The 19,441-nt window shown below is 37.9% G+C and overlaps 1 long non-coding RNA gene across 1 annotated transcript; it reads left to right on the top strand.

The window, feature by feature from the left end:
* Positions 1 to 8,080: 8,080 nt before the first annotated feature.
* LOC306801664 lies at positions 8,081 to 19,240 on the top strand. Its single transcript, XR_013774154.1, has 4 exons — positions 8,081 to 8,171; positions 9,507 to 10,189; positions 11,603 to 11,750; positions 18,277 to 19,240. It is a non-coding gene; the product is annotated as an uncharacterized lncRNA (long non-coding RNA).
* The last annotated feature ends 201 nt before the right edge of the window (positions 19,241 to 19,441 follow it).

The raw sequence follows: 19,441 nt of genomic DNA, 5'->3' as shown, positions 1-19,441 counted from the left end.
TAAACAAAGGAAAATAAGACCTCAAACCATAAAGAAAACAGCAGGGAGATTTGGGGACACATGTACTAACAAATCAGCAACAGCTGTGAAAATTACTTCTGATGCATTTTTTTTTAGCCTGATTAAATAAATAATAATCAAGATCAGAGGTAATTTCCTTTTCAAAGACCACAAATATCCATGTCTATCTCTGATTCGCACTGAGTCTAAGCAGCATGGCACAATTCTCTCTGTAGCCACATCATGGTAGTTGGGTGGATCTTTCCTCAGTGCTTGGGGGGAAGGAGTCATCAGGGTTGATGGTGCTCAGCAGTGTCCTTCTCCCAGCACCTGATGCCTTAAAAATGTCAGGCAAGGTGTGTAGGCAGGTAGAGCTGGTAGAAATCATTCACATTCCTGTAGGCAATTTTTTCTGCAGAGAAGGGCCAGCTAACACAGTTTTTTTGACATTGGTTTTTGACTCTGACAGTTCTTTCTGCCTATCCCTAACTAGAAAAGCAGTGCTTAATTTTCATCAGATAAGACTTCTTTCAGTGGAGCACAAATGTCAGTGTCCAGTCTTCACACTGAAGAAAGGCACATGGTAACTCAAGACCCATTCTGTTTTGTTTTCATCCTGGCTGTGTTCGATTTCACTATTTGTAAAGAAAACTTTGTGTTTGCTAGTATTGCTTGAGGTCATGCACAAGTTCAGAGAAATAAAAATACATTTTCTTTTTGCTTTTTGACAAATAACAGGATTAAATTCTTGATTAAAATGTTGGAAACAGTGAACAAAAGAAAGCACAACATTGTGGTATCCACCCTTGTCTCTTGTAGCTGGATCTTGCTTTTTGTGCGACATGTCTCTGCCACAGAGTCATGCAGTCAGAATAGCTCCATTTACATTCAAAAAAAGGGCCAAGTGTACTCTTAGTTACTTTTCCACCAAAAACAACTAAATAAAGCTCTTCTTTGTTAATTTATAGGATCATACTACAAGCTCCGTTAGTCACCTCGGTGCCTATGGATCACCCTGCAGTGCACCAAGGAGTGTTTGGCCAGCCCAGATCCCTGTTTACCCTTTCTCTGAGGAAGCCAGATTAACTGCAGTTAAAATTATGATATTTGTTATATTTTTCTCTTCTGGGGCTTTTTGGCTACTTTATGTCTCATGGAGAAAACTCCTCTTGCAGTAGCACCTGCCATCACTAGCAAGAGAAATTTCCAGGCACAGTCAATCTGAGGACTGAGGAGGTTTCCTGAATAGAGGAAGCAGGAACAATCTTCTGTGGCTATAAGTGTGTATTTCCAGAGTCTTCTACAGTTAGAAAGGTGTTTCCAGAGCAGAGGTTTTTGGCAGAACCTAGATCTAGCAGTGGTGACAGTGCCATTAAAAAAGGCTCAGTGGTCCTTTGCTCTGCAACCACAACCTCCCACATTTGCTACACAACAGGTTCCATTTTTTGAACAGCAAAATGCTCTTTAGGAAGCAAAACCTCTTAGCCATTTCTCAGAGCCCTTGTTTGAGCCAAAGAGTAATCAGACCTGGGCTGGTTGTGTAAACTGTAGGTGCTGGCCCAGAGATTGGTATTTGATATCCCCCAAACATGGGGATGACTGCTGGGGGAAGTCCAGCATGTTCTGCTGCCTGCCTCTGCCCCAGCTTTTGCCCCCATGCAGCTGGTGGTCAGCCTCCAGGACCTGGGCTTGGGCAATGCAGGTCAGGGCTGTGCTGCTGTCCTTGTGGCTGCTTGCACTGCTGTGTCTGGAGTCTAGGCTGACAAGAAGTTTTATAGCATGCAATAAGATTGTAGTGAACATGCTGGAAATGTTTTTATCAAAATACTAAGCTTTTTACTTTTTTTATTTTATTTTTTTTTCTGTATTTTGGCCTCGTTTTTATTGAGCTTGAGGTCGTGCTAAATGTCTCATTAACATTTTCCTGTTTTGTAATAATTGCTGTTCTCTGACTCATGCTAATTTCCTCTTGACACAAGGGCCTTTATCTGTCTTTGTGTTGCTTCTTGCTCAAATGCTATCTTCTGAAGTTGAAGGAGATTTTGCTGTAGCTCTGTGTTTAGTTTTCACTCTGTGCTCATTGTCATTGGCACTGAGACAGTGTGCAGGGTAAACTGAAGTGTATTTTGCAATTTTGTTGTGGCTGTCTGCTCAGCACTAATACACTACAAGTAAAAGTAATCCTAGTGATGATAAACCAGCTGCATTCAAAGCACCTGTCCCTACATATCCATATATACAGAGGTCCAAAACCCACCTTAAAAGGTTTAGAAGTTCTTTTGCAGGGATATTTTCAGTATTATTTGACTCTTATTTTACCCTTAGAAGTACACATTGAAGATTAGAGTTTTTTCTCAGTTTTTTAATGTTTAAGGCCAAGAGGGGCAGTGATACCTCCTGCATCTCAAGCAACCTGAATTCGCACTCAAATCCTGCAAATTCAAGGTGCTGCATGATTTCAGTTGGACAGAAACATTTTAACTTTTCAATATAGAAAAGTCTGGAAAGGTTTTTGAGGCTTTACAAGGCAAAGTCGTGTCTGAGATGACCTGGTGTTGGTGTGGAGGAGGCTGGATCCACTGCTTTCCACAATTCCTTCACAACCAGAGTTTTGATGAGTCTGTGAAACTGCTCAGTGTGCCACAGACACAGACACGAAGATATTAAAAATGCTCTCAAAAATACTGATGGCAGGAATGCATGTAGGTGAGACATGGCCAGACACTAGACAAACAACATTCCATATGCCAGAAACAAGTTATAAAAAAGACTTTCCGAGGCATTCAATGGTCCATTGACTTGTTGAAGATATTTCCTGAAGAAAGTGGGCAGGTTTTGCCTTAAGTGGTCTTTTTGTCTTCACACACACACACTGTAAATATATAACTACCCACAAAAGAGCTCAAAGTGATCTTTTAAAATACTAATATTCACAAATTTGCAAAACAAAACTGAGGATGTTTGGTAAATATATTAAGTTCTGTGTATCAGAATAACTGGCATGTTCTGAGAAATGTTGTAACATCCTGTGTTTCTTTCCAAAACCAGAATTTCTTCTTATCCCTAAGTTTATTTCAGTCTCTCTGGCAATAATGATCTTCACAGGGCAAGTATGCAAAGCTGCATTTGCAATTGGCTACTAAGTGAACTAAGTGGACTAAGTGAGCTAAGTGAACTAAGAGGAAGAGCTGAAAAAAAAAATAAATAAGGTCCATGTGATTAATTTATTAAATAGGATTCCTAATAACAAACACAAGTTTCAGAGTCATGACTATAATTTACCATATATTAACTGCTTTTCTACTGTACTTTTTGAATTATAAAATGTTAGATATGTATATAAATAATGTATTATATAAAAATATTATATATAGTATGTGCTTATAATATGAAGTATAACTACTGACAGCACAGAATATATCTTTTGTCACATTACTACCTCTCCCTGTTGCAATAATTTCTGCCACTGCAGAGTGTATTTATTGCTGCCCAATATTTTTAACTAAAAAGGAAAACTGGAGGTTCATAACGCCTGGCAAAAGGGAATTCACTGCAATGACTAAGAATGGAAGCAATTTACCTCAGTGTCTATAGTCTCAATAGAGGGAGAGAGGAACATGACTGAGAATGATTCAAACCCCCTAGAAGGGGCTTATGGTCACTAGCTAGCTTCTTTAATGCACTTCAGACTGCTGCTTAAAGGCTTGCAGTATGAGTCCAGGCTTTGGGAAGGATATAAAATATTACTCATACTACTTCGAAGAAGAACTTGCCAACAACTTTTTTTTTTGTTTGTTTTCTTTCTATTTGAATAACGTCAGGAACAGAGGAAAAACGCCCTCTAGATTTTTACCCCATGCCTTCTGTTGTTCTACATCTTCACCTAAAAAAATTATTTCAGTGGTGCTATTTTCCTCCTCCATTATGTTCAGAATATATTTGGGAGCATCTTGCACTGTCAGGGCAATTATTCCTGGCTTCAAGCATTGCCTGAGAAAAGGCAGAGGTTACCTGAATATTTTCACCACAAGCCTGTGTCTATTGTTTGCTCTGAAACTGTCCATTTGTGCTAGAAAGAACATATTGTCCATACTCTACATGGAATGAAGCTGAGCAAACAAAGCTGCATGGCAAAAGAATGATGAATTCACTAAGTAGTAGATTGGTGCTGCTGTATATTACAGAGTATAAAACTATGATTTTATGTATTTTTAAAAATATTAGCTGAGTAATAGTCAGCTATTATATCCCTTTCTGTACTGAAATATATGAGAAGTCTTATTGCAATTTATCCAGTCTCTTTTCACTCTGCCTTTTGTTAAGGGTAGAGAACAGCATTTTCAGCAGACAACAGAGTGCCCGAGGTTTCTCACATCTGCTGCCGTGTTCTGCCCAAATGCAAGAGATTCAGGCTCTCGAATGTACCACTGGTTTGACACGTGAGCTTTAGCATGGAGAGTTGCTGAGACTCAGGAGCTCTAGGAGCATCATACTAGGCATGCCTTTGGAACCTCTGCTTCTTTTAGGATCTGGAAAACATGTAGGACCAAAAAGAAAAGGAGCTAAACTTTGTTTAGTATTTTGTTGTCCTTCCTTATTTTAGGAGGCTAATTTCTGCAGGAGCTGCAATGACTTGCTAAATCCTGAACAATTCATCAGAACTGGCCCAGCTCAGATCCAACCTTCCAGAACATTTCACCTCTGCTGCACCTCTCATGCAGGCCCTTCAGCTGTGAGTAAGGAAAGGTTTCCAGCAGGATGACATGCTTATGGATCCCTCTTTGCTGGGGGCCAGTGCCTGTCCCATTGCATGACCAGAGGTGTCCACTGCAGCCCGTACCTGCAGTGATCTACTGTGAGATAAACACACTCCCAGCCACACAGACTGGGAAGAGCTCACTGCTCATTATTTCACAGGAAGCACGTGGAACACATACATTCATTTTTGTTCATGTTTAGTGAGCCAGAGGACCCTGTGTTTGTTCAGTAGAGTACAGTTTCAAATGCTTCTATATGTGCCAGCAGGATGTGCTGGGATGGGAGGCCTGGCCATCATGACTCCTAATCCCCTGGTCACAGAGTGAAGGCCTGGAAGACTCATTAAACCATCTGGATTGTATTTGCTGGAGTACAGCCAGCAGGTCAAAGGTGTGGGAGAGATTATCCCCTTCCTTCAGGCAATTTTGAGTTTTGCTCCCCCAAGGAGGAGTACAACAAGATGGTGGTGGAGTGCAAGGCATCAAAGGTAAGATTGAAGGACTTAGCCTGCAGAAATAAGGATGAGTAGGGATATTCACCAGTATCACTGGTGAAACTTAGTTATCAGAATTACAGTTCTGTTTATAAAAGTAACGTTAATGTAAACCAGATACAATTAAAACCAGCCTGAGAAAACAATCAGTTTCCTCTTTCATTAGCAGACTTTGTGGGAGACCAGTGTGCTATCTGAACAGTATATAATTCTTTGCACCACTTAACATTTCTCAGACTCTGAAAGCAGAGTCAGCTCTAGAAGCAGTCACAATGAGATATCTTTCTTAAAAAGGTTTGTGTTCACACAAGGGTAAAAGCACGCCTTTGCAGACTTGTGGGTGTTGTCACAACAATTTCCCATTTATTAAAATCAGAGAAAGAGAGGTGAAACCAATGCATTTCTGGCCCAGTAGTGTCTGAGCCCATTAAACTCTTCTGGCAGAGAGGGAACTGCTGTTCTCCCAGAGTACTCACAAGGGGTCCTGCAGTTTGTCCAGGAAAAAAACTTAATTCCTGGTTCTGCTGCAGACTTTTCATCCTTATTGAATACACCTCTAAGGCAACATTCATGGAGAGCTTAGGTACCAGAGTGGCAGCCAGTGCTCACACATCAATGTCCTAGGCACTGATATTTTCCCCAGAGAGTGTCTTTTCTGGCATGGCCACTGCCTGGGCAGGGCTAAGCATCTCAGCACCCAGGCAACTCAGGCTCTGCAAAACCAAAGATTATTTACTATTCAATCTGCCTAATCTGTTCAAAAGACACCAGGCATGCACATACTGGTGTGGGATGTGACAGCCTAACAAAGCTTCAGTTGTCCTCTGTTGCACTCCTAAGGGCTGGACTGACTTTGAGCATGGGCAGTGCTGGTGCATGTTTGTCCAAAACACACCTCTCACATAAACTCACAACTGCTCAGGGTCAGGTGTGGCAATGTCCTTGATGGATTTAATCCACTCTCTGCTCCGCAGTCCTCAGTCTGCAGAACTGGCAATGTAGCACATCTCTCTTTCATTTGGACTTCATAGGGATGAGAACATTCAAGGCTAAGCAGCAGAGGAGCATGAAAAGTCCTCAGGAAAAGCTGTCTGCTATTTATCAGCTATTTAATGAGGTACAAAGCCACATGAAACAACATGAAATGCAAAAAAGGTTTAAAACATGCTCTATGTGACATATTCTTGTTCCTACAATATTTTTCTTTTGAAACTTCATAGCTAGAAAACCTTTGATCAGTTCCACATACTTCTTTTGATAGCATACTGCACCCATGGAAGTGACTTTCTATAATGCTTCATAGTTTGTAAAAAAAAAATAAATTAAATCACCAGATGACTTATAACTATGATTCATGTTATTGTTATTGCTCATTATTATCATTTGTCATATGAGACAATGCCTGGCTATGCACTTTTCCTCCTTTGAAAGAGAAATCTGGCTCAGCTCTGAAAGCTCCAAATTCTGTTTATTATACTAGCTGAAACATGTTTATTACACTGTCATGTTTTTATATCCCTCCTGCTACCTTGTGCAAAACATACTTTTGCACTGACCAAATTGTGAAAATTCTGCAAGGCTTTTCTCTCTCTCGTCACGCCACTGATCCACCGAGTTTAGCAGCCTCATGTGGTGGTAGCCTGTATCTGACCCAACAGTGTCCTCTCCCTCTCAGTACCACACCTAGTCCTGAGAGGCCTTTCACGGGGAAGTGAAAGCCTTAATGACTTCCAATCCTAAGATTTCCCGAGTTTTAAGCTCTATTCTATCCTCAAATATGTGAAGTAGAGAGAGTTATGTACTACCTGCCTGTATGGTTGTTATACATATACATGTATATATACTATAGTATAATAATGTTTGATTGAGAGGAAAAACCATAGGAGAAATATATATATAATAGCTAAAAATAACAGTGATAAAGCAACATTAATGACAACCCTATTTTCATGTTGCAGCTGCAGTGAGTTTCTACATAATTTCAACCAATAAGCTTTTAAGGCATTTTAGCCAAAGCCTTTTGAACCCTAAGCTACACTGACTCTACAATCTATGGCAGGAAGTCTGTCAAGTGGCATTCTGAACACAAATAACAAAGAAAATCATCTTATGAGAACTCAGTCACTGTTGTAACTCCTTGATTTTGTACCCCTTCTGAAAGACTTGCAAGCTCTACCTTTGGACAAGTGCTATCTAGAAATGTGTTTCCCCTGATTTCTGCCATTTTATCTAATAGGTTGCATTACCCTCCCCTCAAAAACTTACGTCATCAGGTTTGTCTGTGACTCCATAACCAGAGGAGTATTGCCAGAAACAGGTGGAAGGTTCAGGGTTACATGAAAGCCTCTCAAGCACTTTGCTTGGCTTAGCAATGATGTCAATATTTATTGTCACTGTCACAGACCAGAAAGATTACCCAGACACAGCCAGGATACTGCATTTGCAGTTTGTATAGGGTTACATGCAGCATTCTCCCTCTGACACTGAATTTAAGAGATATTGCATCACAACAGGTGTCAATAGATGAATTTTTCATTCAGCCCAAACACTGTTGGGAGAGGAAGGGAACCAGTGGCTGACGTATCTGGGTTCCTGTTTCCTGCTCCATAGATTCCAGCTGGGTTTGAGCCTCATAGGAATGATGCTAATTCTGTAGTCCCACAACTCCCTTAAGTCAACATAAGCAAATGCTGATGCTAAAAGAGGCAGTGCCAACTCCCCACTGACCCAATCAGTGCTTTCATTCTCTTTGCTTCCCCAAGGACTGCAAATAGTAATATATATGTATGGGAGGGAAAAAAAGAAAAAAAGGTTAGTTTTAACCCAGAGTGTTGTCCTGTTCCCACTGTGTGGCTGCATGAACATCTGGCAGATGGGAAAGTGAGGTGCAAATGGCAATAAGCAGGCAGAGGGCTGGAAGGTAAGCCAGGACTGGTTATTACAGTTAAATTAATTCTGGAACTAGCAAGAAAATTACAGCACTTGTACAATATCCCCTCATGGCTAAAAGGGAGTGGAGGGAGGGTGTGCAAAATCACAAGACAAACATCCCTGGTCCATTATATCTGGATTAGGCAGATTAGATGAAACATATTTTCCGACTCAGAAAATGCCATCAGACCTGTTTAAACTAGGTTAAATGTACCTAAAGAACCCCTAACTTACAAAGTGCTTCACATTGTCTATGTTGACATCCAAAATGAAGTACTGGTAGTTTATAATAAAGCATAGCCTAATCAAGATGCTCTTTTAAATCAAAACCATTGCCTCATTTTTTTTAAAATGAAAATCACTTTCCTCGTAAAAAGTTTTTATGTTTCAGAAAATTATATTGAGAATAATGTGTCTTAATAATGACTCTTATAATGGCATTACTTAAAACAATTAAATCAATTAGTTCAATAAAATTCTTCAACAGAACTGCAATATTTTGACACTATGACTGATTGAGTTTACTGCCTTTGCAATTAATGAAAGATTGGTTCTTTTTGCAATTACACTCTGATTATTCCACAGCAAGAACATTTTCCATTACTCATCCCCCACTGCTCTCAAAGGGCCTTTACTTTGGGCTTTTAGTTCTCTCTTTAATCCTAAATTAACAGAGTTTATCAAAGCCCTTGCTCACTAAAACTCTTGGAAAAATTTGGTTTTGTATTTTAGCTGTGCTAAAACTTCATCAAAATAAGAAAGTCCAAGAAGTAACTAAATAATAAGGCACAGACACCTAATATTTTTTGTTTAATTTAAAAATAGTAGTTGTGACTGTTAAAGAACAAGTAAGAGTTAATGCTAAAAACCTGTGATAAAAAAAAAAAAACTGTTTAGTACAAAACAGAATAAAGACTCTTTTCATAGCCCAAGTAATCAAGCTTCTGTCAAAGTGAGATAATTGTCATTCAAACTTGCAATTCAAACACAGCTGCTAAAAATCAGAGACAAGAAGTCAGACACTTCACTTCACTTTGAGCACTAACTCAGAAGCAAGTACAGAGGCTTGGCAGTAGCTGAGACCTTGCAATTCTGTCCAGTTGTGGAAGCACAGAAAAAAAATCTCTAAATTGGCAAATTTTGTTTTTCTAAAGTTGAAAACAAATGTGTCTACCATGCTGGTTAAGATAGTACTTAATGAGAAAAATCTATTAGTATATTAGCTTTTATTTAACTGAAAACCCCTAAAGTACTAAAGGTGGCTCTTGACTTCAAGGATACAATTAATATTTCCTAATAGTAAAATTTTTTCTTGGCTCAACAGATTGAATGAACATGGCAGGTAGGACTGTGAGCCCAGTGCAATGACAGGCACCATTTTTGCAAAGAATCATAATTCTTTACTCTGCTCTTTCCTGTTGAAAATCATCAGAAATTAAATATACAGGCATTGCTAAAACAGAGCTGTATTATTTATTAATCATTTAGTCACCACTAGTTTCCTTTCCCTTTTTTCCCCCTCAAATGTTAAAAATAATTTAACATGGTATAAGTTTTGTTGCTTACTCTGCTTGACTCTGTTAAGTAGAGTTTGAAGTAAAACCTGGAAAAAAAACTTCTCACAGGAAATTAATGTTTTCTTGTATGTGCTGCATATTCATACACCACTACTGTTCATTATACTGTTTTGCAAATGTGCACAAATATCAACTAGTAATTTCATAAATCTGAAAGCCACAATTCCCAGGTGATGACCGTGACCCTAGAAAAAACCTAGAGACAACAACCTCTTTACGAGACATACCTTGCAATAGGTGTTTGTTTAACTGGAAATCCACAAGAGCAGCTGCCCAGTGCAAGGGTACATATTTGCTTCTGAATCCTTTCTCAAAGACACTATTTAAACATGTTGATGAACTGAGCTGTGTTTTTCCCCACCTCCATTCCAGCAAAATAAGGAGACTCAGAAGATAAAATTTGTTTTGTTATTGCAAGTAGTGCTATGTGGTAAGTGAGAAATTTGTTTTCTATAGTCCTGTGTAATTATGAAGGTGGAAAATGTCCATCTCCTGTACAGATGCAATGTCTGTGAGTACTGCTCAGTGATATTTCTATTTGAAAATGAATATACTTCTATTTCTAGAAGTGTTTGTGCATAGAACTCCTTATTGTCCATATTTGGCTTGAGGTTAAAGATCTGCTACTTTAGCTTCACCACTTTGGCAAGAGGAAACAAATATTTCTTGTATTGAGACTGTAACTCCAGGCTATAAGATGTGTTTCAGTCTGGTTCTGATTTATGTTAAGCTGTAAACGACTGAGATTTCTAACATGGGTTTATGATGTGTGCAACACTAAGTTTCATGCAGCATCCTGATAAGGAGCAGTGATAACAGAGATTTTTTTCAAATGCTCCAGTTCTGTGCTAAGTTTGATGCTTTCCTCTAGAGGGGAAAATTTGTGTCTCTTGAGCCTGTCACTCTTTACACTTTCTTCCTGGACTCTGTTTTAGCCTTTCCTCTGCCATTTTATGGATAGGAGACCCTTAACCCAGTGAACAACTCCAACTGGCAGAAGAAATTTCTAAAGTTCTCCTTCTCTCTTAGAACTGGTTTGTGCAACCATTCTCCAAAACCAAAGGGATCAGGAATGGTGATCTGAGATGGTGTCACTCACCTTCTCCTCCACCACTGGACAATGGTACAAATTGTCAGAAAAGACTTGACTCAGTGTCCCTTCTACTCCTGTGGGCAGCATGGGACAAACTTCACCCTCACACGGAGAGGGATGTGATCTGAGGGTACACTAGGTGGCCAAAAATAAACTTTCTCAGAGTAGGAATTATATTTTCCATGGTAAAAGAGAAACAAAAAGGTGCAAGATGAGTCATGTTTTTAAGATGTGTGAAGTTCTGTCACACCTGCTTCAAATGTCCATTAACCTCTTACTCTTTTGTTTGCCCTGTGTTTTCACTTGCTTTGGAGTTTGTAGGCAATAAATCATAAAGTAGAAACATGGGCTGAATTCTGAGATATTTATTCAGACTAAAGTCTTGTTACTGGCAAAGGTCTGTCTGAGTAGCCTTATCATCCCCTAAGTTTTTCACTGTAAAAAGGAAATATACTAAAAATACATCTTCCTGCAGCATCCAGCAATTTTTGGTTTCATAGTGGAATTTTCTGGCTCTGGCTAACTTACCCCATCCTTTCTCATCCCCTGCAATGACTTTTATAGCAATTTCTGAAAAATTACTTTTAAATTTTCAGATCCAATTTCTGGACAAATTAAAGGAGAAAAAAGAGAAAATTAGGAAATTATTAGTAATTGCTTTGTGAATGAAGATAATTTTTTAGATTTCTAGGGAAACAGGATTTTATACCTTTAGTTGTAATGTTTTGAAATTTTCTAATTACTTTGAAGAAAACTATGTCTTGAAGCAAAATGATGGTTTGATAGTGTATAGAGAAACTTTTCATGTTGGCTATGAAATCCAAACTGAATAATCAAGACCAGATGTTAATCATGACTGGTACTACTATGATTTTCAAGACCCAACAGTGGTAATGATGTGAGCGATGTTTTAAGACCTAATTTTCAGTTCTGATGAGAAGGAAAATGTGACAATAATTTTCTCCCTATTTCACAATGATTTTATGACAATCAGTTGGTGTTTGTAGAAATTTTTTGTTGGCCAATATGCTGCATGAACATTCATCTTATAATTGGATAGCTAACAATGCAATATTCTTAAATATTCTTTATACGTTTCTTAATTACATAACTCTTACATTTTTGATTTCCTCCTTCAAACTCTGAACTCTTTAGCATGATGTGATTCAGCATCTGTTATTTTGCACAAGGTTGTGTTTTCCATGATAGGACAGTGAAATTTAAAATACTGACAGGATAATGAATCTTTCCTTTCTCTATACTTCACACTTGTGGATAATAATGAAAATCATCATACTGTAGTTTTGATGCTTTTGGTTTCTGGTTCTAATAGTTCACAGTAGTAGATGAAAATAATGTCAAATTATGGACCAAGGGTGTCTGTTCCACAACTTCCAAGGTCTGGAATACCTGTTTCTAACTTAATCTGAAATTTTCTGGCATAAAGAAGGAAACAGAAAAGAATTTTAGCCACCAGTGACTGTCACTAAGACGTTCTGGATTTACCACTAAGCAAAAGCAATGAATACATATTGGTAACTTTAAAACAATCTATTGTGACTCTGAAGAGTGATACATACAACAAATTATATCATGCTGGTACAAATTTTTAACCATGTACCTAGATTTTTAAAAAATTTCTTCATTCTATTCTATTCTATTCTATTCTATTCTATTCTATTCTATTCTATTCTATTCTATTCTATTCTATTCTATTCTATTCTATTCTCAAGGTTAAACTTTGAATCTATTCTAAAGATAATGGCCATGAGTAAGCCAGAGGTGTCAACTGTTTCAACATGTACACAGTGACTGCCTAAGGGATGGTGGGAGGTGGCTTTTAACACATTCCTGTGGTGAAACTTGCCATTTTGTATTGGTTTTCTCCAGAGAGCTCAGATGCTGTGTTCTGGAATCTATTTATTTGAAAAAACTCATTTGTGTCTTATCATACATGAGATGGACAGAGCTACCAGGCTTTACCCTGGTGATATTACATGAGTATTTACATTTGGGGTGAAATTTTTCCAATAAAGATCCTTAATATGGAACTTATTTAATTCATTCCAGTCCTCCTTTGCTCCAGTTCTTCTATGCACAAGTGACAGAAAGAGACAACATGATGACTTACTGTCTAAAGAGGATTTCTTTGTACATTTATTAATACAGCTGAAGAATATTGGTATGGAAAATATGAATAGAGAATATCCCAATAAATGAAAAAAAATTTAATTACTCGTCTTCTTAGTGATAATTCTTTTGAAATGTGGGTAGACTGGTACCTTAGTCATGTTCTACTTAGTCACATGCCACAAGAAAGGTGAAATTCACTATGTTCTATTCACTATATTCCTATTCCTATGTTTGTGTCATTGGACAGCATTTTCTAAAATTTTTAGTGTTGTTGCTTTTGACCCTAAAACTGCCATGTCAGATATTGACTTGTGTTTGGTATGAAGGCCTTACAGCAGATGATTGGAAGGACATTTCTCACTTCTAGTCCTGTAGCATTTGATTTTGTAGAGCGTGAAGTCTGTCCTATGCAGGAACTGAGCAACAAGTTGGACAGTAACATCCAAACACAGAAGCATTTAAAACTTGGAGCACAAAACACAATCAACATTATTTCAACAATATCTATGATTCCATTTAACATGAAGGGCCCTAATTTAAGCTGTGTAAAAAAAAAACAAACCAAACTTCTATGGTGCATGCCAGGGCAACGTCTGAACCTATCACACTTTTCTCTTTCTGACTGTTGGAGTAAATTCTCAAAAAATAACTATCCCTTCTCATTACCTGCTAATGATGCACATTTGTGATCTGAGTTTCTCCATCCAACCATGTTCTTCCTGACTTTTGAGGAAGATGTGTCTGTTTATACACACTGTTTATCCATTTCAGAAATGACCATCCACTCTTACTGACTGGCATGAAGCAGAGGAGAAAGTGTTTCCCTTTAAAGTACAGTTTTTACAAGGTCAACATGGAAGCACACAAGCAAGTCCCAGGATGATAATCAGACCTTATGGACCATTTGGTTTTTTATGGTAAATTCTGACTTTTCCACTGGGGTCCTTAAAACCTACAGTTTGAGTAAACACATATGTATTTAGAAATATTTTGGTAGCAATTTTGCTTCAAAATTTTTATTATCCGTTGTAAGAGATTTTGTCAAATATAGACATTTCCCTCAAAAATTGGTTAAAAATGCCCATGAAAGGAAAACATTTAATCAGGTAAACCTAAAAATGCATACAAGAATTGTCCTGACATACACAGGGTAGCTCATGGAGAAAAATACTCTCAGAAACCTCCTCGCTCTTTTTCAGAGCAAATGATTAGGACAGTAAATAGGTGCCAAAAAGATAAAAGTATTCAATTACTTCCAACTAAGCACCCATTTCATAAACATTAGGCTGGAAAATCACTCAAGTAATTGCTCAAAAGGAATGCACTGGAGTCTACAGGTTACATTTCTGATGTCATTTAGTTAAATGGAATCATTAAATACAAGAACTAAGGGCCTGGTTCTCCTTTACACAGAAGTGTCTTTATGTGATTCTGGCAGTAGAGATGGGCTGCAAAACAAGTGCTGCAATTAATGCCTGACTGAAGGACCACTGGTACCAGCTGAAACAGTGAAATGGAAACTCATCCCCAAATTTTCCTAAAGGTTTTTCCAAATGAGAAATCCCATAACTGTAATCAAAATTACTAACTACTAAAGAATAGAAACAAATGTATTGATTTTTTAATTTGATTTTTATGACTGAAGACTTTGGAAAGGTATTTATGCTGGGCTAAAAATACACTGGAAGAGTACAAAGGGATTCTGTGGATTTGGTTTAGGAATAGGTTTTTTGTGTTTTGGCCAACTCATTACAGGAAAACAAGTATTTTTCACAGAAATGCTGACATAACTTTACTAATAGCACCTTTAACAGAGGTTGTTACAATGTGTATTTACTCAGGTACAGGATTAAATAAGAGATGTGAACTCACCATAGCAACCCCTGCAACACATTGCAGATATGCTGCTTCTAAGATACAGCAAATGTTTCTGAAGAAATACACATGAATATGAGGCAAACAACTATCAGTTCCAAATTGTGTTTCAAAACCACTTTGCCATACAGTATAACAAAAGAGTTATAACTTGCTGCTCTGTAAATTAATGTATTACTGGATATTGTCATTGTGTTATGATTTTTGGCTCAAAATATAAGTTTAGATGATTCTGATTCCCCAATTCACTATAGTAAAAGTAGTGACAAACACACCATTGAGCTCCTTGTAAATATTGTTGTGATTCCTTACACTCCCTAGGAATCCAGGCAACTCACCTATCTGTTTTGAACTACCTGCTGCTGATGTTCTGAGATCTTGCAATAATATTAGTGTTCAACATAACATGTTCAGCAGAATTTTTTGAATAGAGTTAAAGTTGGAAGTAAGTTTTCTTCTAAACAGTCTTTCCCCCTACTTTTAGACACTTTACTGTTTCTTCTTCATAATCCTTCTGCATCTTGAATTTTATCATCTAATATATGTCCCTTCCATTTATCTTTATTCAGGTTGGTTTTTCCTGTTTTGCATAAAAAACTGTCATTGTATTTACAAACGTCCTACTTGGTTGTTGTTGTTGTTTTTTTTTTTCCTATAAGTGTTTTCATTTTCACCTTCAAACCACTTAGTCAGTGCCTAAGGTGAGATACTGATGATATCCAGTGGGATACCTCCTGAAATTAAGTTTTGCTGCTGTGTCTTTCTTATACATTACCCAAAAATTTGTGGCAGAATTTAGTCATGCAAAAAGAACTAAGTGATTATGTTGTTTCGGGTTTTTTCTTGATATTAAGCAACTCTATTGTCTTTTGCCAGATTTCAGTTGTAGAGGGGGAGCACCTGTTTTCTCACATTGCCTGGGATGATTGATAAAGAAGACAAGAAGTATTCTGGACTGCTACATAAACTTTTTTCCACCCATTCTTTTATCACTGTTCAAGGTTTTGTCTCTGTGGTGCACAAATGCAGGAACTCTAAATAAATATGGAATATTTTTGGTAGCAGAGGAAGAGGTTTAATTAAAACCTCAAAGCATTTTATTAAGCCCTCATTGTCAATCTTCATACCTACATTTTTTCAGAAGGAAATGGTTTTTATTCTTACAAACGAACAAGTTTGTTCATTGAAGATGTTAAAAATTCTGTTTAAAAAAAATCTACTGACAAAATGCATCCCCTAATATGCAACTTATTTTTCTTTCAATTTTTATTCCCTTGCCATGGCTAACTCTTGGTGCAAAACATGCAGCTGCTCAGGTGAGAAGAGGTGGTTCAGTCAGGGTGGATGAAACCCTGTCTGAGAAGTTATGTGACAATTTCCACCTTTGCTATCATCCAAAACTTTCTTTAAGCTGCTCACTGTGCTCAGTTTTGAGTTTGCTCAGGTTAAGGTTAATGTTAATTGTGACTCTGTGCTGGCAGAGATTGTCACAGTGTATTTGAGCTCTTCCTTGGCTTCTTTATATCTTTAGTCCTCCTAGGTATTTTTTGACTTGCTTGTGGTTTTATTTTTATTTATTTTTTTTGCCTGGCTGATTGATTCAAGATACACCCACTTTAAGTTTACAAGCTGCAGAAATGAGGAAACACTGTTTGTGGATTTCAGATGGTTGAAATTATAATATTAATTTTGCCAACATATGTTTATTATAAATCAATAATATTTTAAATTACTTCTCATTACTTCCCAGGCATACACACTTACTTCAGTTTAACTGATGGAAATAGCCTAGTCACCATGGCATTGAGTTTCTCATATTAGCTAGAGACCCTTGTGATTAACTTTCACAGGGATATAACCACCCTTGTACTTGCTATTGTAAATCCAGATCACTAAACCCTTCACAAACTGTATCAAAATAAGTGGTCTGCCTATATGGCTCTCCAAACAAACCATTTTCTGAAACTCGTGACATTCACTGGTGGGATGAGGCCAGCATCAAGTTCAACTGCTTCTGAGACCCTGAATTCAACAGAGTTTCTATTTATAACTATTTCCATTAATTGAAAATGGCTTTGACACCAGGACAGACCAGAGCTTGGTCTTTGGTCTCTGGATCCACTCTCCAGGGAGAGAGAGCCCTGCCTGTCTCCCACACCTTGCCTTTTCCCTGTCCAAAGCAACAGCCACTTATGGAGCTGTGGAAATAGTTCATGACTTCCTGCTATACATGTTGTTGTAGATATTTACTGGGTGAACCCATTCATTAAAAGCAAAATCACATCCCCTCTCCTCATTATCCTTCCTTCTCAAGAATGTATTTCATATTGACTTTTCCCCCACCAGCCTTACCCCTGATGAAAGCAATCTATTCCACATATTGCAACCTGGTGTTAAAACTTCTGTTTTGTAGTGCTTAATGTTTTATTTTTCTTAAAACTGAATGTCTTAATTTTTTTTTTAATAGGAAGAAAAAATCATAAGCTTTGTAAAAATGAAATGTCAGCATTACATGGCTCAGAGAAGTACCATGAATGTTTTGTTATTGTCATCTCAGGTTTCTGGACAGTGTGACTTATTACTTGCTGTATCTTGTTTTTGCATGGTGTTTTCAATGGAAATATTTCAAAAAGAATGTTTCTTTCTCTTTTACAGTGAGCATTTCTGTTTGACATTATATAGTATTTCCTCATCAGTGGTGCTTGAAATATGCAAGAATTAAGGATTGGTATAATATTATGTGGCTCACAGCTGCTCCTCACACCACCAGAGGGAATGGGACACCCTGAGAGCTGAATAGATTTAGAAAATGACTAAAAATTATTAAGTTTCTCTCCCAGATTTGAACAAAGGGTCTCTTTCTAACACTGAACTCCATAATCAAATCTGTTGATGGACATTTCTTCCCTTATTTATATTTCTTTACAATTTGTTTGGCTTTTGTTTTGTAGGTTTGTTTTTTTATTTTTTGGGGTTTTTTTTTGTTTTTTCCAGGTTTGAGTTACTGGTTTTTTGTTTGTTTTTTTTTTTTTTTGGCATAGGGTTGGTTGGTTTGTTTGTTTGCAGATATTTGATTTAAGAGAACAAGGAGATCAAATAATCCTCAGGTATTTTTCTTACTGGAACAAATCTGTATAAGTTCTTTTATTATAATTTTCCTTGTCACTGCAATAAAATTTCCATAGATTATCATTACAGATATATTTTACAATGAAGAAATGAGTAACACAACACAAGCATATCCATTCTCTTAATTGAACGAGCTACAGCTTTTTGGCTGAAACAAACAATAATATTATTTATAACTCAAATTACATTCCACAAACTGTGCGCTCATCTATAAAGAGACTATAAATGGCATGGTAGGGTTTCATATTGGTTTTTCTTTTTTTCTTTTTTTCTTTTTTTTTCTCCAGTGACTTTCCTGTTGACCCCTCTCTTAATTTACAAATAAAACCTTGACTTTCTTGACTGCCAGCACTGAAAATCCACACTGGAATCTGAGATCAAGCTGTGTCCTTTCTGCTTTATGCCAAAATAGACTCTGGTTCACCTCCTCAATGCTGAGGTGGCTCTGCAGGGCTGGCAAGAATGTAAAGAAACAACAGTGGTTCTGTGAGTAAAAAAGATGAAGTGAACACGTTCTCTCAGAAGTAGGAAGATACCAATTTTCAAGGCAGCTTTATAGAAAACAGCTGTTCTTTGAAACAAATGCTCATAGGGCGCTTGGGGTGAGACATCTCATTGCTCGCTGTTCCTGCACCATCTTTTCCCCTTTGGTCTTTCAGCCTGTGGATCAACCCAGCTGAGGTGCAGGTGGCTGTCAGCAGTGCTGGGCTCAGGTGTTTCTGCCCTCTTTGAGCTGTTTGTGCCCTTGTGGTGATGCTGAGACTGCTGTGTGCATGGGGTGCAGGTGTGTCCTGTGGAGATCCAAAGCCTGTCTCCTTCAAGCCAGGTCCCAACACAGCTCTGCAAACAGCTGGGCTGCCTTGGATAAATGCTCATCCTGCTGCTTCTGTGTTTGTGGGATATGAGATGAAATCCAGGAAGTCAGTTTCCTAATTATTTTTCAAGTTCTGATCAAGGGCATATATTCAGCTTGTTTTTTGCACTTATGTAACACCTTCCAAAATTCTTTTGAAGTTAATCTTCTGTATCATAGTTGGGAAATACGTGCTCTCAGTAGAAATCTGATGATTATAAAATCCTTTTGGATCGAGCACCAAAACTTTGAGATGTTTACCTTCCATTGGGCAGTGAGTGTCTCTGCAGAGGTCAGGAACCCACTTCAGTCAAACACAGGGACCAAGCCCTCTGCTGCCATGAAGCCTATCAAGGGAGAAAGGCTCACTCCTTGCAAGGACAGCAGTTTACACAGGGCAGAGAGCACAAGGTCTGACAGCAGTCAGAAAAGGTACCAACAGGCACTGCTCCAGTGGTCTTTTAGAAGCTGCAATTAATTATTCCTGCTGCCATCCAGGAGTACTGAGGCAACAATAGGTGTGAAACACTCTCAGGAAAATGGTGACAGGTGAGGTCAAGCAAAGACAGAATTGTATCCAAAGGCACACATGAAGCCCC

This window comes from Erithacus rubecula (assembly GCF_903797595.1).
Source record: "Erithacus rubecula genome assembly, chromosome: 4".
Lineage (NCBI taxonomy): Eukaryota > Metazoa > Chordata > Aves > Passeriformes > Muscicapidae > Erithacus > Erithacus rubecula.
The sequence above is the reverse complement of the archived record's forward strand: the minus strand, read 5'-3'. Positions and strand labels throughout refer to the sequence as shown.